Raw genomic sequence first — 17483 nt, forward strand, 5'->3', positions numbered from 1 at the left:
GGTAGAGGTGAAAATGAACAAAGCATTCAATCAATTGTTAAAGAACCCTTTTAACCTTTTGTGTGCGTCCGTTTTATATTTATTTACTAAGTTAAACAAATTATTTATTTATTAAGTTAAATAAGCGAGTGTAAACAAAATTTTTATATTCATTTAATATATAAAGACTCTCAACCATTTAACTATGGATGTTCAAATACCTTGTAATTGTTAGTGTTTGAATCTGGGACCTCTAAGGATAACAATCATCCCCTTAATCACTGATGTCATTTAGTTCGTGCACAAACACGAACAAAGATATGTCCGATTCATTTATGATTATTAATAAGTTCATTTATCGGCTCATTTATGAGCTCATTTTTTGACTCGTTTACTTGATTCTAAATATCGATGAAGGTGTGGATTAAATTGAACATATGATGAACTTTGGAATTCAAATTGTGATTCCTAAGGAACTAGGACTAGTGATGTAACTCTACTATTTTTTTGGCTTGCAATCAAGTGAGGAAAAGAGTGTTTATTACCGAACATTAAATGAACATGTTAAATGAACATATTCACGAAAATTAAATGAAAATATTCTATAACGATAAACAAACGAATATGAACACCTTCAAAAATAAATAAATTAATACGAATACAAAACTTAAAATTTAAATGATCATGAACACTTCAAGAATAAACAAACACAAAAAGCTTGGTTCACTTACACTCCTATATGGCACCAATAAATTGATAAAGAAGCTGAAATAAGACCTGCAAGTAGATCCGTTCAGAGATTGTCGTGTCAATAGTTTGTGAGATAAAACCAGTGGTTAAAAAATTGAAAGTGAAGCTTTCTTTAATCAATGTCAATCAAAGGTGGATGCTCAACAGTTTGCGACAAACTTGTTACAAACTCAAAAAAGAAGCTAATAAATACAAATCCAAATGATATTTTCAACAACAAATCAAAGAATCCAAAAGTGACTGTATCCATTATTTACTTGCGTGTAAATAACTAATATATATAAAAAAACTCTGGAATTTGGACAGGAATGTGACCTTTACAAAGAAGATTAGGTGTACCATGGTCAAGAGGTTGAGTTTCCACTATCATTTTGCTTGCTCTTCTTCATCCTTCCCATCTCCATTTCCCGGGTGGTTTTCCCTTCATTGCTTGAGCCGGAAGGGTATAAACCGTACTCACTCGTAGACTCACTGTACTCGCTATTAGGGCCATATTCCTGCGATCCTAATACCCTCCTGAACCTTTTCATGTCTTCGTTGTACTGGCTTGAATCAAAATCCGAGCTTCCGTATGAGTCATATACATTGCTCTGTCCGGGTTTCATTCCTTCGTTGAGATCCGACAATGATGATTCTCCTTCTAAAGCACGCACGACCTGCTTGGTTTCGAGTTTATGGTCAGAGTCAAATCATAAGGGGAACATAAAAAAAAGTAACTCGTGAACCATCAGTTAATACCAACTCGACATTTACCTGGCTCATTCGTGGTCGGCGTCGTGCTGAATGTCGCACACAGGCAGCAGCGCAAGCAACCATACGAGCCATCTCGTTTGGTTATATTCCTTTTGTAACTTTGGATCGACCAGACTGTCAAAGTTCCCATCCTCCAATGCTCTTGAGAGCAAAGGCCTAGCCTACAATACCGAAACAGGTTTACTTAAAAAAAGATTCTAAGAAGCTTAAATAGACACTTCTGCGGCTGCAACTTGTCCCAGACCATTATAAACCAAAGTAATAACTAACCCATTCGACCAAACTGTCTTCCGCGTAAGAAGAGCCAACCGGTTTGTGTCCACTAATCAATTCCAGAAGCATGACTCCATAAGAGAAAACGTCTGATTTTTCAGTGAGTTTTCCACTCGAAGCATACTCTGGAGCCAAATACCTGGAGAAAGTGAGAATTAAGTGAATTAAAACCACTAACAAATCTTTTTAATACTTATCCTACGCACCAACCAACAACAACGCATAAAGTATTATTACCCAAAAGTACCCATCACTCTGGTGGAGACATGAGTGTTGAGATCGGAAAAGAATTTCGCTAGTCCGAAATCGGCAACCTGAAAACAGAATTTCATGAAAATCTCAATGGAAATGTAGCAAGAGGGGAAAAACATATATGTTTGGTAACCAAATGAAGCAAGACAGTACACAGTTTCAATTTAGCAATGTCAAGAATCAAAATGAAACCAATACCTTTGCCTCGAATTTGAAATCTAAAAGAATATTAGCCGCCTTAATATCACGATGAATGATCTTTGGATTACCTGAAAACAATAATGATGGTTACCAAAAGTAAGAAATTGAGATCCTACATCTAGACAAATTATGCAGGGGAGAGAATAAGAGAGCATACAATCCTCATGAAGATAAGCCAGTCCTTTTGCGGATCCTAAAGCAATTCTCATCCTGATTGGCCAGTCCAATGTAGGCCGCCCTTTTCCTGCAGTTAGTATCCAATATTCAGATCAGTTTACAATAAGAATCGAATGTCCTTTAGCATTCACAATACACCGAAGACAATCTTACCATGCAAGTGAAACTCCAAAGTGTTGTTCGGAACAAACTCGTAAACAAGCATTCGGGTCGCCCCGGAGATACAGTATCCAACCAATGAAACAAGATGTCTGTGATGAACACGGCTGATAATTTCGACTTCTGCCTGAAATTCTCTCTCCCCCTGTCCGCTTCCAGCCTTCAGTTGCTTGACCCCCACTTCCTTCCCGTCCGGAAGAATACCTTTGTGCACATACCCAAAACCACCTTGCCCGAGAAGGTTTGCGTCAGAGAAGCCATTCGTCGCCCTTGCTAGTTCTTCATAAGTAAATTTGCTCTTTGAGAAACCAAGTGCAAGACCGGGTGATGATGGTGGAACAGTATTTTCAGAGCCAGAACCTCCACTACTGCTCATGAAAAGTGGTGGCGGTGGCGGTGGCGGTGGCATTGGTGGCGTAGAAGAGCTTTCCGAAGATGGAGGTCCCCATGCCGTAACCGGAGGAGGAGTTGGATTAGGCGGAACTGCATCATGATGATCGAAATGCAGGGGAGGATTTTGTTGCCACCGGTACTGCTGGCCACCATGATTATCTGGAAGTAAAAATCAACAAGCTCCATGAATGATGGTTAAAAGGCAAGAAAATAAGATATCGCCCAAATTCTTTAACAATTATGCGTATGCCTATATGATTCACAAACAGCCAAGTAAAGATAAAATCTCCGAACTCAGTCAAAATTGAAATTCAATTAAGAATAACAATGCGCTCAAAGGACGCAGTGTGAACAAAAGCAAGTGTTTAATCCGTCAAAATTTTTGATCATGTGAAAGCTGAAGTTAAAAGCATATTCAGAGTTATCCATCTTCCCAATGATCTAACCAAAAATCTAATTATATTAATAAATATGCATAATTGATTCCATTTTCTGACCTTTAGGAGGGCCAGGAGGTGGAGGAGGCACGTAGTAACTTTCGTCGTCTCTTCTTCTCCTTGTCCTCTTCTTTTGGCAACATATAAACAGCAAACTCAAAACCAATAATATCGCCACTCCCCCTATTGCTATCCCCACTACAAGCCCGGTGGAGATCCCACTGCTCGAATCGGAAGAAGTCGGCGTCGTCGGAGGAGATGGAGTTCCCGAATTCCTAGGAGGTGGTGGCGATGGAGTCCCTGGACTTCTTGGGGCAGGTGGCGATGGAGTTGTTGTAGAGGGAGGCGGAATGGAAGGATTGGATGATGATGGGGGCCGGGATTCCGCTTCTGGTGGCGGGGGGGAGGTGGATGATGTAGGCGGAGGTGATGAAGTAGAGGGAGGAGGACGGGACGGAGTGGTGATTGAAGGTGGAGGAGCTGATGGGGTAGCTGGAGGAGGAGATGGAATAGCAGGTGGTGGGGAAGGAGTAGTAGTTGGCGGCGGAGCCGCAGCGGCTGGTGGTGGTGTGGAGGAAGTGGTAGTTGGCGGCGGAGTTGCTGCTGTTGGTGGGGGTGTGGAAGGAGTGCTAGTTGGCGGCGGAACTGAAGCTACTGTTGAGGGTGGAGGAGTATAGTTGGTTGATGGTGGCGGCGGTGATGGAGCCGGAGTAGCCCCCGTTGACGGTGATGACATTTTTTATTCTTTACGACAAAAGAAAGGCTGATAAAAATATATCAAAAACTTTTCTACGTCTTTGATTAAAAAGAGGGAATGTCGGAAAGAATTTAAGAAAGAGAAACAAAATTTGCGGGAAATTGGGTTTACGTCGACGAAAAAAAAGTAAACTATATTGTTTGTCACTAAACTATGAGCTGGATTTTATTACGATCATTGAATAAATCCTTTTACTAAATAGGTCACTAAAATTTCAGAAGTGATAGTTTTAAATTTTAATTTAATAATACATTTTTTTATTTTATATTTATATATTCAATTAATTCAGTTATAGTGTCAATTAATTCAGTTATAGTGTAAAATAATTTAATAAATTTAACCTCAATATTTAATAAAATGGGTTAAATTGACATTTTATTTTTTTATTCAGTCAAGTTTCAGGGACCATTTTTTGTAGTTTAAATCCTCCACTGATTTTGGCGGCGTTAGCAGAAATCATAAATTAAGGTTCAACATATCTTTTATTTAGTTTAGCCGTTGTGCTATAATTTAGTAATTATTAATTTCTATCATTATTAGGGATCAGTGTTGGATTTAGATTAATTTTTATATGATTGTGTTTTAATATAAATTCCAGTTAAGTTTAAATTTAGGACAAAAAAATTTATATGATTTCTTCGATTACTTTTTTTTAACAATGACAATCGAATTTTATTAATAAAAGTAGAGGATTCAAAATTATAATACATCTAAATAGAAAATTAGAGACAATAGCCACAAAAAACTCTTACATAAAATAAAAGTATTAAACCCAAAGATACGAAGGGACTTAAACTTTCCACACATCAAAGCAATCTAGTAACATTCATAAAACTACGAGACGCTTTATGCCGTGATAAAAAATGGTGAGCGAACCAAACAATTTGACAGACTGTTTCACTATACAATTCTGATTATATTGGCAACCGACCATTTACAAAAGAGATGATCTAATAATACGTAACCACCGATAAGCCATTCATAAAATAAATGTCATGAAGATTTTTGTGGAAGCATCAACACGATCGTAGAAATATGCGAAAAATTTACCAAAAACCATAAAGAACATGCTACAAGAGTAGAGAAAAAATATGTCACAAGAGTATAGAAAAATGTGTCACAATGATAGAGATTCTTATTTAAAATTGAAAAAAATCAAGAAAAAAACAAAGACATAATATGAAAAAGGACGGTCGACAACCAATATTAATTAATATTAATTTTTCTAATTTTTTATAAAATTATATATATAAATAATAGGTTGGATAATATTAAGTTGAATCAAATAAATTTTTATTAGGAAATAAGTATTATTTTAAATCTGATAAAACCTTTATAAACTAATAGCAGATTTTTTTGTTGTTGAAAATATCTAATAGTTATAACTAATAGAGAAAATAACCTCATTAACCAAAAATGCCTTATAATATACGATTTTAACCAACTTTTCTTGGATTTGCCAAACGCGATCTCTGGTATCGCAAATCAGTTTCCAGATTCGCAACGCGAACTTGGACTATCGCATTGCGATTTACTTGCAAATTCATTGCGATAGTCCAAAATCGCAACGTTTCTTAAGAATTTTCTCTAAAAAGATAGTATTCGCGCGGACGTGTCGAATACACGTATTACCACGACCACGACCACGACCACGACCACGACCACGACCCGACCCGACCCGACCCGAGACGAGACGAGACGAGACGAGACGAACGGCGGCGGCGGCGGCGCGAGAGAGTCCCCCTTATTCTCTATCACTCAACAAGGAAGTGGGAAAGCCAAGCCTTAAATACCATTCCCAATAGTGTTTCTAATACTATGTGGGATTGAGCATTACCAACACTTGTTTCCAATACAATGTGATTATTCAGGAAACAATTAACAATCATACACCTTAAAACAACTGAATCAGCAACCAATTGCATTAGTATTATACGATTAAATATGTCATAATTAAAAGTCAATCTACAATCAATCGCGATTATTGCAATTTTAAGCAAAACATTCAAAAATAATATCACTATTTAAGGCTCAATCCTGCATAGTATTGGGAACAAGTGTTGGTAATGCTCAATCCCACATAGTATTGGAAACACTATTGGGAATGGTATTTAAGGCTTGACTTTCCCACTTCCTTGTTGAGTGATAGAGAACAAGGGGGACTCTCGCGCGCCGCCGCCGTCCGTCTCGTCTCGGGTCGGGTCGGGTCGTGGTCGTGGTAATACGTGTCTTCGACACGTCCGCGCGAACACTATCTTTTTAGAGAAAATTCTTAAGAAACAAATGCAATACCACCAATCGTTGCGATTTTGGACTATCGCAACGAACTTGGACTATCGCAATGCGATAGTCGACTATCGCAACGCGAACTTGGACTATCGTATTGCGATTTACATATTCACATTGCGATAGTCCAAGTTTGCATTGCGATAGTCGACTATCGCATTGCGATTTACATATTCGCATTGCGATAGTCCAAGTTCGCAATGCGATAGTCGAAGTTCGCGTTGCGAATCTGGAAACTGATTTGCGATACAGGAGATCGCGTTGCGAATTATCGATCGCATTGCGATTTAGTTGGTCATTTTGGCAAAACCAAAAAAAAATTGATTAAAATCGTATATTATAAAGCATTTTTGGTCAATGAGGTTATTTTCTCTAACTAATAACTAATAGCAGATTAAATAACAAATAAATGAGTATCATTTTCATATAGACTAAAAATCTAACTCATTCACCCATATCCATTATCTTTGATGTTATTTGCTTGGCCATAAGTGGTTTGTAAGTAGCTTCAAGAAATGGCTATGAGAAATGTTAAATATTCCCTAAAGATTACCATCATCATGTGATTGTGACTCCATATTCTTCAAAACTACGGTTGGGAATAGAACCGATCCAATCCAATCGGGTTGATTTTTTTTAAAAAAATTTGGGTTCAGGTTAGATCGAATCGAGTTTTTTTAAGTTATATTGGGTCGGGTCAAGTTCGGGTATAGAGTGAAAAATATTCAACCTGACTAAAAAAATTATAATTTTACTTTATATATTTAGAGATAAATACAATAGTACCCTCTATATATTATTTTCTTTCAATTAAATCTTTATTTTTTTAAATAAAAATAATATTTTTAATAAATATATTATTTTGGATTGAGTTGGGTTGGGTTTGGTTCGAATTTTATCTAAAAAAATCGAATCAAATTTGAATCGGGTGAAAATGATATAATTTTTGGGTTGAATGCTTAGACAAAAAATCTACTCGACCCAATCCATGCTCATCCTATTCAAAACTACCTTTTTAATGTCTCATAATAATTAAAAGTGTAAAATTTCAATAAATTATATTAAAGATATAATAATAAAAAATCATATAAAAATTTAAAATTTTCAAAAAAAAAAATGTTATCTCCAATACCTGTCGTTTCATCTTTCGACCCATTTTTGTAGGTGAAGGATGTAAAATTTTGAAGGATATTTATTTAAGGAGATGCCTGCAACTCCAAGTAAAGGCAATCTCAGCTTACATCCAACGCTCATTTGCAACGACTTGAGAGTGACGTGGTTCCTAGAAAATAAAATATCAAATTTTTATTATTAAATATAATAAGATAAAATATATAAATGATTCCAATTATAATATCTTGTTTTATTAATATGTTCGACTATTGATAAGATAAATTTTTTTTTATTAAAAAATTTTACACTCATATGAGTTTGACATTAACTTACTGATTGAGATATGATAAACTTTTAAAGTTATAAGATCATATTTTATTATAAATTAGTCAAAAAGTTAATATTCAACTCATATTGCAAAAAACTTTTCGAATGGAAAAGAACGAGTTTAAAACATATGAATAGTCGAGTAGTCATTTTATAACTTTTAATAATCGTAAGACTTAACAAAGCAATCCTCTATAATCAAAAAAATATTTTATAACTGTCATTAGATTCAACAAAACATCACCCTATAATTAACTACGGGTCTATAGACGGATGTTCTGAAACGTACATGTGAAGCTCTCATTGTTAGAATTAAGGCATAATTTCAAACCCGCTCTGAATTTGAAAAATGATAATTCCTTATATTATATCCAACCCAAATTCAATTTACCAAAAATAAATAATTCTTTATTGATTTTAAATTAAAATGGCATCAATATTTACAATAATACAGAAATTTAGAAACATAAAAAAACTAAAATCACAAAAACAAATATTATTTTATTAATATTTTTCGGTTGAAAACCTTATTTATAATATTTTCGGTTGACAACCGAAATTGTTACTTTTTGTATAATATTTTCGGTTGAACCAAAAATATTATAAATTTAACATTTTAAGTTACACCCAACAAAAAATATTATAATTTTTATAACATTTTTAATTGTGTTCATCTCATATCGTTCTTTAACCTTAAATTAAGTTTCGTAAGGAAGAATTACCCCTAAATTTGATTCCATCTCCATTGTAATATTTTATTTTATAAAATTCTTCTCAAATATGATTTAAAAATTTGATCTAATAAAATCAACTCTTCGAATTCATATTTTTACCATATCTAATCCTATTATCTTAAATTTAAAGTATTAAATTAATTTTTTCTGAATTTTTAAGTTTAATCATAATTGTTTTATAAAAATATATAAAAAAAATTTTAAATATAAATCTCAAATAGTAGCTAGTTTTATTAAAAATAAAAAAAATATTCAAGTTACAATGAAGAATTACGATCACAACCTTTATTAAAAACATAATAAGAATTTTTTTTATAATCATTAACATAATAAATTAGCCATTTAATATCACATAATGACTATACAAGAAAAATATTTAAAAAACATATCCAAATAAAACCCGGACAAAAGATAGATACGAACAAATCTGACTAAATCGATAAATGAACCATAAAAAGAGTCGATTGGAAGACTACCGAAAAATCACAAATCAGAGTCGAACGACATGAAAAACTATACACGAACACAATTACGTATCCAAATCCAATCCAAGAGTTTAAAGCATTAAATATTAGCAAGTAACAAATAAGTCATCTTAATCAGTCTTGACGATGACAAATTTAACATTAAAAAATGATAAAACAAAAATAACAATCAAACGTAAAAAAACATACAATAATATATATATATAAAATCATAGTTATTAATAACTTAAAAAATAAAAAAAATAAAGGTATAATATAATATAATATAATAAAATAATAAATATCAACAATAAACTATCAATATCAAAATTAATATTTTTGTGATCATAAAAATAAGAAGAAAAATAGAGATTAACGACGATAGAAGAAAATCAGAGAAAATTAGACAATATTTTTATAAATATCAAATCCCAACTACTAAATTATTAAATTGTGAACAAAGTTGTGATAGAATTTAAAATCAAAGGTTGGCATTTGTCTATAACTCATATCGAGTTTTGAGAAATTTGTCTAATTTAAAATTAAATGATGATAAATAATAAATACAATAAAAAATATTATAAAAATATAATATTTTTGTATGAAAGTAATCTAAAATATTAATTTTAGTTATTTTCAGTTAAACTAAAAATATTATAAATAATATAATATTTTCAATTATCAATAAAAAATAGTATAAAAAAGTTAAAGAGTAACTTTTACCATTGTAGTAAAACCAATTTATTATTTTTACTCTTATTGTATTTTCGTATTAATTTAGCGATCGTAATTATTCGATTGTATTATTCTATATCATACCCCTAATTTAAACCCTAAATCCTAAACTCTATTTTAAAATTTATAATTTTAAATTTTAAATTAGAGGTAAGCTATATAATGATGTAATTAAATAATTTTAAAAATTAAATTAGGACAAAAGTTACCCTTAGACTATAAAATATATACAATCAAAATCCATTTAAAAAAATCAACATTTTAAACTACTTCCGATTAATAATATTATATATATATTTTTGGATAATTCAAAAGTTTTATATTACCCAAAATAACAATATTGCTACAACCAATCAAACAACAAAAGAAGCTATTAACAGACAAGACACAAAAAATATTGGCTAAACTATATTCCAAGCATTACATAGAGTAAGGTTAAAACTATCTAGTCTATTAATGGTTTTGCCCCTTAGACGAATGGCTACGACCTCTTTGATTTCTTTGAGCAAGGCTTCAACGTTTTTCTAAACGACTCGAGAAAATTCTGCAGTTACGTTCTTGTCACATAAAATAAATGAAAGCAGACCATACAAACTTCAATATGACAGTGATAAGTGACTTTCCTTTCCAAACAGAGATGGCCCAATCTAAAAATTCATCCCAAGAAGTGAAAGAAATAGTCATACCATTAAGCAGTAGAATAGAGCTCCAGAGATCGGTTGCCAAAGGACAGAGAAAGAAGAGATGGTTCCGTGTCTCTTGGAAGGAGTTACAATTGGCGCAAACTCATTCAGAACAGATTCTCATTCGTTGAAGATGATCTCTCGGTCGAGGATAATCATCCAAGCAATTAGATTGTGCTTAGGAACATGCATTGGGAACCAAATTAAGCGATGCCAAGGAACTTTCTGCTCCTGCGTTCGAATAATATCCCAAATGTCTTTGGTTTGCAAATGACCAGCGGTGAGGAGCGGGAAAGCATCGGATCTCAGTTTAAGAATATATTTTTGATAATATATTCGATTGCACATCTTTTTATTCCTTAGTCTCCATCCTCGTTTCACTTACTGTTAGCACACACACCTTTCCATTAAAAATAGGTGGCCATCTGGTGGCCAGTGGCAACTGGGAAGCTCCGCCGCCCACAGGAGAGTAAAGGACTAGTTGTCCTCACAGATCCAAATCCAAACCGCAAAAATTTGGTAAAAATGAAGAACACCAAAGAAATGTATATAAGAAAAGAAAGTGCTAAAGAAAAACCAGTGTTAGAGTCAGGGCGCGAGAGTCGGATTCGGGGTCAATCGATCCCTCTATAAGACACGAAATCCAATTCCTCTCATTCTTCTCTTCATTTTCTTTTTTTTCTTTCTTTCTTCTGTTTTTTTCTTTCTACCTTCTTTGACTTTTCATATGTAGAGAGGAAAAGGAGGAAAGAAACTATTTTTGTTTGAAAGGATGCAGAGGCGTCGGGATCGACGGTCAAGATCTGCCAAGCCCATCACAGTTCATGGGTTGGTTCAGTCTGGGATCTTGTTGGTCTCCAAAAGCTTCTTAATGACAAGCCTTCTCTTCTCAACGAGAGAAACCCCGTTGTAAGATTCATTCCTTTGCTTTTGAGCTTAAATTAAACATGGATTTTGATCATTTACTTGCATTTTTCCCCTGAATTCTTGTTAAGTTTTTGACCCTTCCGCACCTCTTTTAAATGCGTTAATTATAGAGTAAAATTTTAGTCTTTAATTAGGATCAATGAAAGATGGCTGTTACGGCTTAGATCCGGGAGGGAGTTGCTTGGCTAAAGGATAGAGGAATGGTTTAATGAAGCTATTCCATGGGGAATGAGGTCATGATTTTAACTGACGCTAACTATATGTTTGAGCCAATGATTTTTTCATAGTTCACAATTAGAACCTGATGGTGGAATTCAACTTCTGTAGAGGATTTTCTTCATCCATGTTATTTATGCAGAATGGAATGTCACCATTGCACCTAGCTGTATGGGACTCGATTCGATCCGACAACCATGCAACTGTCAAGACGCTACTCGAGTAAAATGCTGATTGTAGTGCCGAGGACGGTGTAATATTTATCGTATTTACTTGGTGTATTTCTTAGTGCTTGATTTATCTTTTATTACCAACTCATGGTAGTTGATTCACCTTTTGACCTGCAGGAGGGTATGACTCCTATAAAACATCTCTCCAAAGGCCCTGGAAGTGAGAAGTTACAGGAATTATTACTTAGGCATCTTGAAGAACAGCGAAAGATAAGAGCACTAGAAGCATGCGGTGAGGCAAAGGCTAAGATGGACGAACTTGAGAAGGAGCTGTCAAATATCGTAGGATTGCATGAGCTCAAAGTACAGCTTCGGAAATGGGCAAAGGAGATGCTCTTGGATGAAAGGTGCAGGCTATAGGGTTGAAAGTTGGCACTAGAAGACCCCCTCATATGGCATTCCATGTTAATCCTGGAACAGGTAAATACAATAGGATTGTATGTCCCAAAATCGATTACCATCTTTTAGCAATACTCCATAAAACCTGTTGTTTTCACACTTCTTATGATTGGTTCTAAAAAGGGAAGACCATGGTTGCTCGTGTTCTTGGGAAATTGCTTCATATGGTTGGAATTCTACCAACTGACAAGGTAAACAGAAGTGCAAAGAGTAAACTACACGGGAGACTACTAAACTATGGTCAAAAATTAATGTGATCATCGAACTTTCAATTGAATCAATCAGATCACCCAACTATTTAATTGATTCAATCAAACCATTGGCCGTTAATTTTTAACAGAGGTGGTGACGTTTCCGTTAATAAAATTGTCCTTAATATTTTTAGTCACTATTTTAATTCAATTAAATAAATTTAATTATCCAATTAGACCGTGACATGTGTCAATATTTGATTGTAAGATTTTATTTAAGAATTTCAAATTATTTAATTAAATAATTTTCTATCCATTTAAGTATTGACACATGTCACCACCCAATGGATGTGAAAATTAAAGGGACCAACATGCTCTCCAAGGGCTTTGAACCAATGTCACGCAAAGGGGGAAGAATAGAGCAGGCACCAAAGTTTCTCACTGGTTTAAAGTTACAACAATTTGTATTTGGCTTGTAAAAGTTTGTTAGGGATAAAAAATTAAACAAATTAGTTGTTTAAATAAATTATAAAAAAAATAAATAAATTCTCCACGTATAATAATTTTCAAATAAATATTGGTTAGATTAACGATTAAAGAAAAAAATTAGGTTAATTCAGTTCGGTTAATCAAACTAAAATTTATTTGAAAATTATTAACCGAATCGAATTAATTTGAAAATTATTAACCAAACCGAATTAATTTGAAAATTATTAACCGAACCGAATTAACCGATTGTTTTTGAAAATTATTAACCGAATTAATCGAAGCAAAAATTCGGTTAATCGGTTTGCTTAATCGAATCAAAATTTATTTGAAAATTATTAATCGAACCAAATTAATTTAAAAATTATTAACCGAACCAAATTAACCGTTTTTTCCACTATTAATCGAATTAATCGAAGTAAAAATTCGGTTAATTTTGGTTCGATTAATCGAACCAAAATTTACTTGAAAATTATTAACCGAACCGAATTAATTTGAAAATTATTAACTAAATCGAATTAACCAAAATTTTTTCTTTAACCATTAATCGAATTGAAATTTATTTAAAAATTATTAACCGAACCGAACAAATTTCGGTTAATTCGGTCAATTTTTGAATTAATAATTTTTTTAATAATTTATATAAAAAATGGAATATTTTTAATTAAAAAAACAGTTTACAATTAATTTAAATAATAATTTGTATAATTTTTTTATCATTAACAAACTTTTACAAGTCAAATACAAATTGTTGTAATTTTAAATCATTAGGGAACTTTGGCTCAATTGTTTGGGCACCTGCTCTATCCCTCCCCCTCGCATGACACTAGTTCGAATACCTTAGAGAGCATGTTGGTCCCTTTAATTTTTACATCCATTGGGTGGGGAAACGTGTCACCACCTGAATGGATATAAGATTATTTAATTAAATAATTTTAAATTCTTAAATAAAATCTTCCAATTATATATTGACACGTGTAACGTTCTAATTGGATAATTAAATTTATTTAGTTGAATTAAAATAATGACTAAATTGATAAAATATATAAATATTAAGGACCAAATATAGAATTATGCCAATTTTTATTAACGAACATGTCACCGAATCAATTAAATAGTTGGGTGGTCTGATTGATTCGATTGAAAGTTTTGTGGTCACATTAATTTTTTACTATAGTTTAGTGGTCTCCCGTGTATTTTACCCTATTTTTTATTTTGTTGTTGTTGAGGTTTTTATGCTTTTTGCTGATGAGCTAAGGACTAATCTTTGGCAGATCCAAGAAGCTGAGGGTGGAATTCTTTTTGTTGATGAAGCATATAGGTTAATACCTATGCAAAAGTCAGATGATAAGGACAATGGATTGGAGGCTTTAGAGGAGATCATGTCCGTAATGGACGCTGGAAAAGTTTTAGTCATATTTTCCGGATATAGCGAACCAATGAAGCGTGTAATTGCTTCTAAAGAAGGATTCTGCCGGAGGGTGACAAATTTTTTTCACTTTAGTGATTTCAATTCCAAGGACCTAGCCAACGTACTCCATATCATGATGAATAATCAAAGAGATCAGTCTGTTGTATGGATTTAAGTTGCATAGTTCATGCAGTTTAGATGCCATAGCAAGACTAATAGAGAGAGAAACAACAGAAAAACAGCGCAAAGAGATGAACGGAGGATTAGTCGATCCGATGCTAGTTAATGCTAGGGAGAACCTTGATCTTCGGCTCAGTTTCGACTGTATAGATGCCGATGAACTGTGCACAATAACATTGGAAGATCTAGAAACAGGCATTCAGCTTCTAACACAATGAATATATATATCTTTTATCATTCTATAGTGACCACTAATGGATCTCATCGAATCAAAGCTTAGAATGTTTGATTCAATCTTCTTCCAGAGTATATTTGTAGGTTGCATGTGCTGCTGAAAACTAGGAAGCTGGTGATGGGGCTGTGTTTTTCATGTAGCTTATGCTTTGAAGAACTTCCATTTTATTTTTGTTTGCTTCAATTCATTCCTTTTGTTGTAAACATTGATTAACTCATATGTATCTAATCCTTAAAGGGATATTCTATTAGTTGTCATACAAAATATTAGTCCTTGTAATTTAGGGTACTAATAATGGTTCATAGTTGGCACTAATAATAGATGAAAAGTGACATGACAAAATCTCACATTTAGTCATTGTAATTTAGGATATTTTCAAGATTAGTCCTTAAATCTTTTACTATAAATACCCTAGCTCATTTAGCTTCAAAACCATCCCAAAAGCATTCTAGCTTTCTTCCAATACTAGAGAGAATTTAGAGAGTTTCTTGAGAGTTGTTTTTTCCTTTTTATCAAGAGAGAATTATCATTGTTTTCTCCTTGGTAGATCGAGAGAGGTTGTAATTCCTATTTTCTGATAGTGAAATTCTTCTACCGTTGTCCGTGGTTTTTACCCTAAATTTTTAGGGGTTTTCCACGTAAATTTTGCGTCTCTTTTATCTTCATTTTTATTTTCTCAAATTATCAGTTGTGATTTTGTTCTATTCGATAGCCGTCTTCCGCAACAATTGGTATCCGAGCCAGATTTGAGTGTGTAATATTTGCTTATTGTTTTTGTGGTTGCCACCAAAAGGTGGATCCTCCAACATAAGAAAGTAAGAAGGTATTACCCATTCTTTGAAGGTTCCAGAGAACTATTCACGATATTGAAATAGTGGGAGCTATCCGTAATAGAAGCTATGACAACGAAATTTGATATTGAAAAATTTAATGGGAGAAATTTCTCATTGTGGAAATTGAAGATGAAGGTCATCCTGAGGAAAGACGGTTGTCTAGCAGCTATTAGTGAAAGGTCGGTAGATTTCACAGACGACAACAAATGGATCGAAATGGACGGGAATGCTATGACAAACTTTCATCTAGCATTAGCAGATGAAGTATTGTCAAGCATCGAGGAGAAGAAGACATCTAACGAGATATGAGATCATCTCACCAAATTGTATGAGGCCACATCGTTGCACAATAAAATTTTTCTTAAGAGGAAATTGTACACTCTCCGGATGTCAGAATCTACTTCAGTGACAGAGCACTTAAACACATTGAACACTTTATTTTCTCAACTTACATCCTTAAGCTGTAAAATAGTATAACAAGAAAGTGCTGAACTTCTACTTCAAAGTCTACCGGATTCGTATGATTAACTCATCATCAACTTGACAAACAATAATGTCATCAGTCTAGTCTTCGATGACGTTGCAGCTGTTGTTCTACAAGAAGAAAATCGACGCAAGAACAAGGAAGATAGACAAGTAAATCTGCAGCAAGTAGAAGCGTTGACAACGATGAGAGGGAGATCAACAGAACGTGGCCAAAGCAGCAGTTACAAACATGGTAGATCGAAGTCGAGAAGCAAGAAGAATTTAAAGTGCTACAACTGTTGAAAGAAGGGTCACTTGTAGAAGGATTGTTGGAGTCTAAATAAAAACTCCAATCCACAAGGAAATACTGCAAACACTTCAGATGATAGAGATGCTCTATGTTGTGAAGCGTCAACCACCGTAGAAGGTAGAAAGAGATATGCAGACATATGGCTCATTGATTCGAGAGCAACATATCACATGACCTCAAGAAGAGAATGATTCCATCATTATGAACCTGTCTTAGGAGGATCTGTGTATAGTTGCAATGATCATGCCTTAGAGATCATTGGGGTGAGAACTATCAAATTGAAGATGTATGATGGAACAATTAAAGTTGTTCGAGATGTGCGGCACGTGAAAGACCTGAAGAAAAATTTATTATCCTACGGATTGTTGGATAATAATGCAAGTAAGATTGAAACACGAAAAGGAATCATGAAGGTGTTATGTGGAACGCTTGTGGTGCTGAAAGGCGAAAAGATAACAACAAACTTGTACATGCTAAAGGGAGAGACTTTGCTAGAAGCAGAAGCCTCTATTGCCTCATGTAGTTCAGATTATGCAATGCTATGACATCAGAAACTTGGACACATATCAAAACAAGGAATGAAAGTCCCTGTGGAGAAAAAGCTACTTCCAGGCTTAACAAAAGTATCACTTACTTTGTGTGAGCATTGCATAACAAGTAAGCAGCACCGGTTGAAATTCAACACATCAAATTCTAGAGGCAAAAGTGTTCTAGAATTGGTTCACTCTAACGTATGGCAAGCACCAGTTACATCCCTAGGCGGAGCAAAATACTTTGTCTCAGTTATTGATGACTACTCCAGGAGATGTTGGGTGTACCATATTAAGAAGAAGTCATATGTGTTTTCAACTTACAAAAACTTCAAAGCACGGGTGGAACTTGATTCTGGAAATAAGATCAAGTGTTTCAGAACATATAATAGAGGAGAATATACAAGCGAAGAATTTGATAAATTTTGTAGGAAAGAAGGCATCAAAAGACAATTCACAGTGGCGAACACTCCTCAACAAAATGGAGTGGCAGAGCGGATGAACAAAACCTTGTTAGAAAGAACAAGAGCAATGTTGAAGGATGTCGGCCTAGAAAAATCATTTTGGGCAGAAGCAATCAATACCGCCTGTTATTTG

General features: G+C 33.8%; 2 pseudogenes; one reads left to right on the forward strand and one right to left on the reverse strand.

Moving 5' to 3' along the window:
• Window positions 1-991: 991 nt before the first annotated feature.
• Window positions 992-4125, reverse strand: LOC120114854 (annotated as a pseudogene).
• A 7564-nt stretch (window positions 4126-11689) lies between these two features.
• LOC120114791 lies at window positions 11690-14928 on the forward strand (annotated as a pseudogene).
• The last annotated feature ends 2555 nt before the right edge of the window (window positions 14929-17483 follow it).

Source organism: Hibiscus syriacus, unplaced genomic scaffold (assembly GCF_006381635.1).
Source record: "Hibiscus syriacus cultivar Baekdansim isolate YM2019G1 unplaced genomic scaffold, ASM638163v2 tig00110247_pilon, whole genome shotgun sequence".
NCBI lineage: Eukaryota > Viridiplantae > Streptophyta > Magnoliopsida > Malvales > Malvaceae > Hibiscus > Hibiscus syriacus.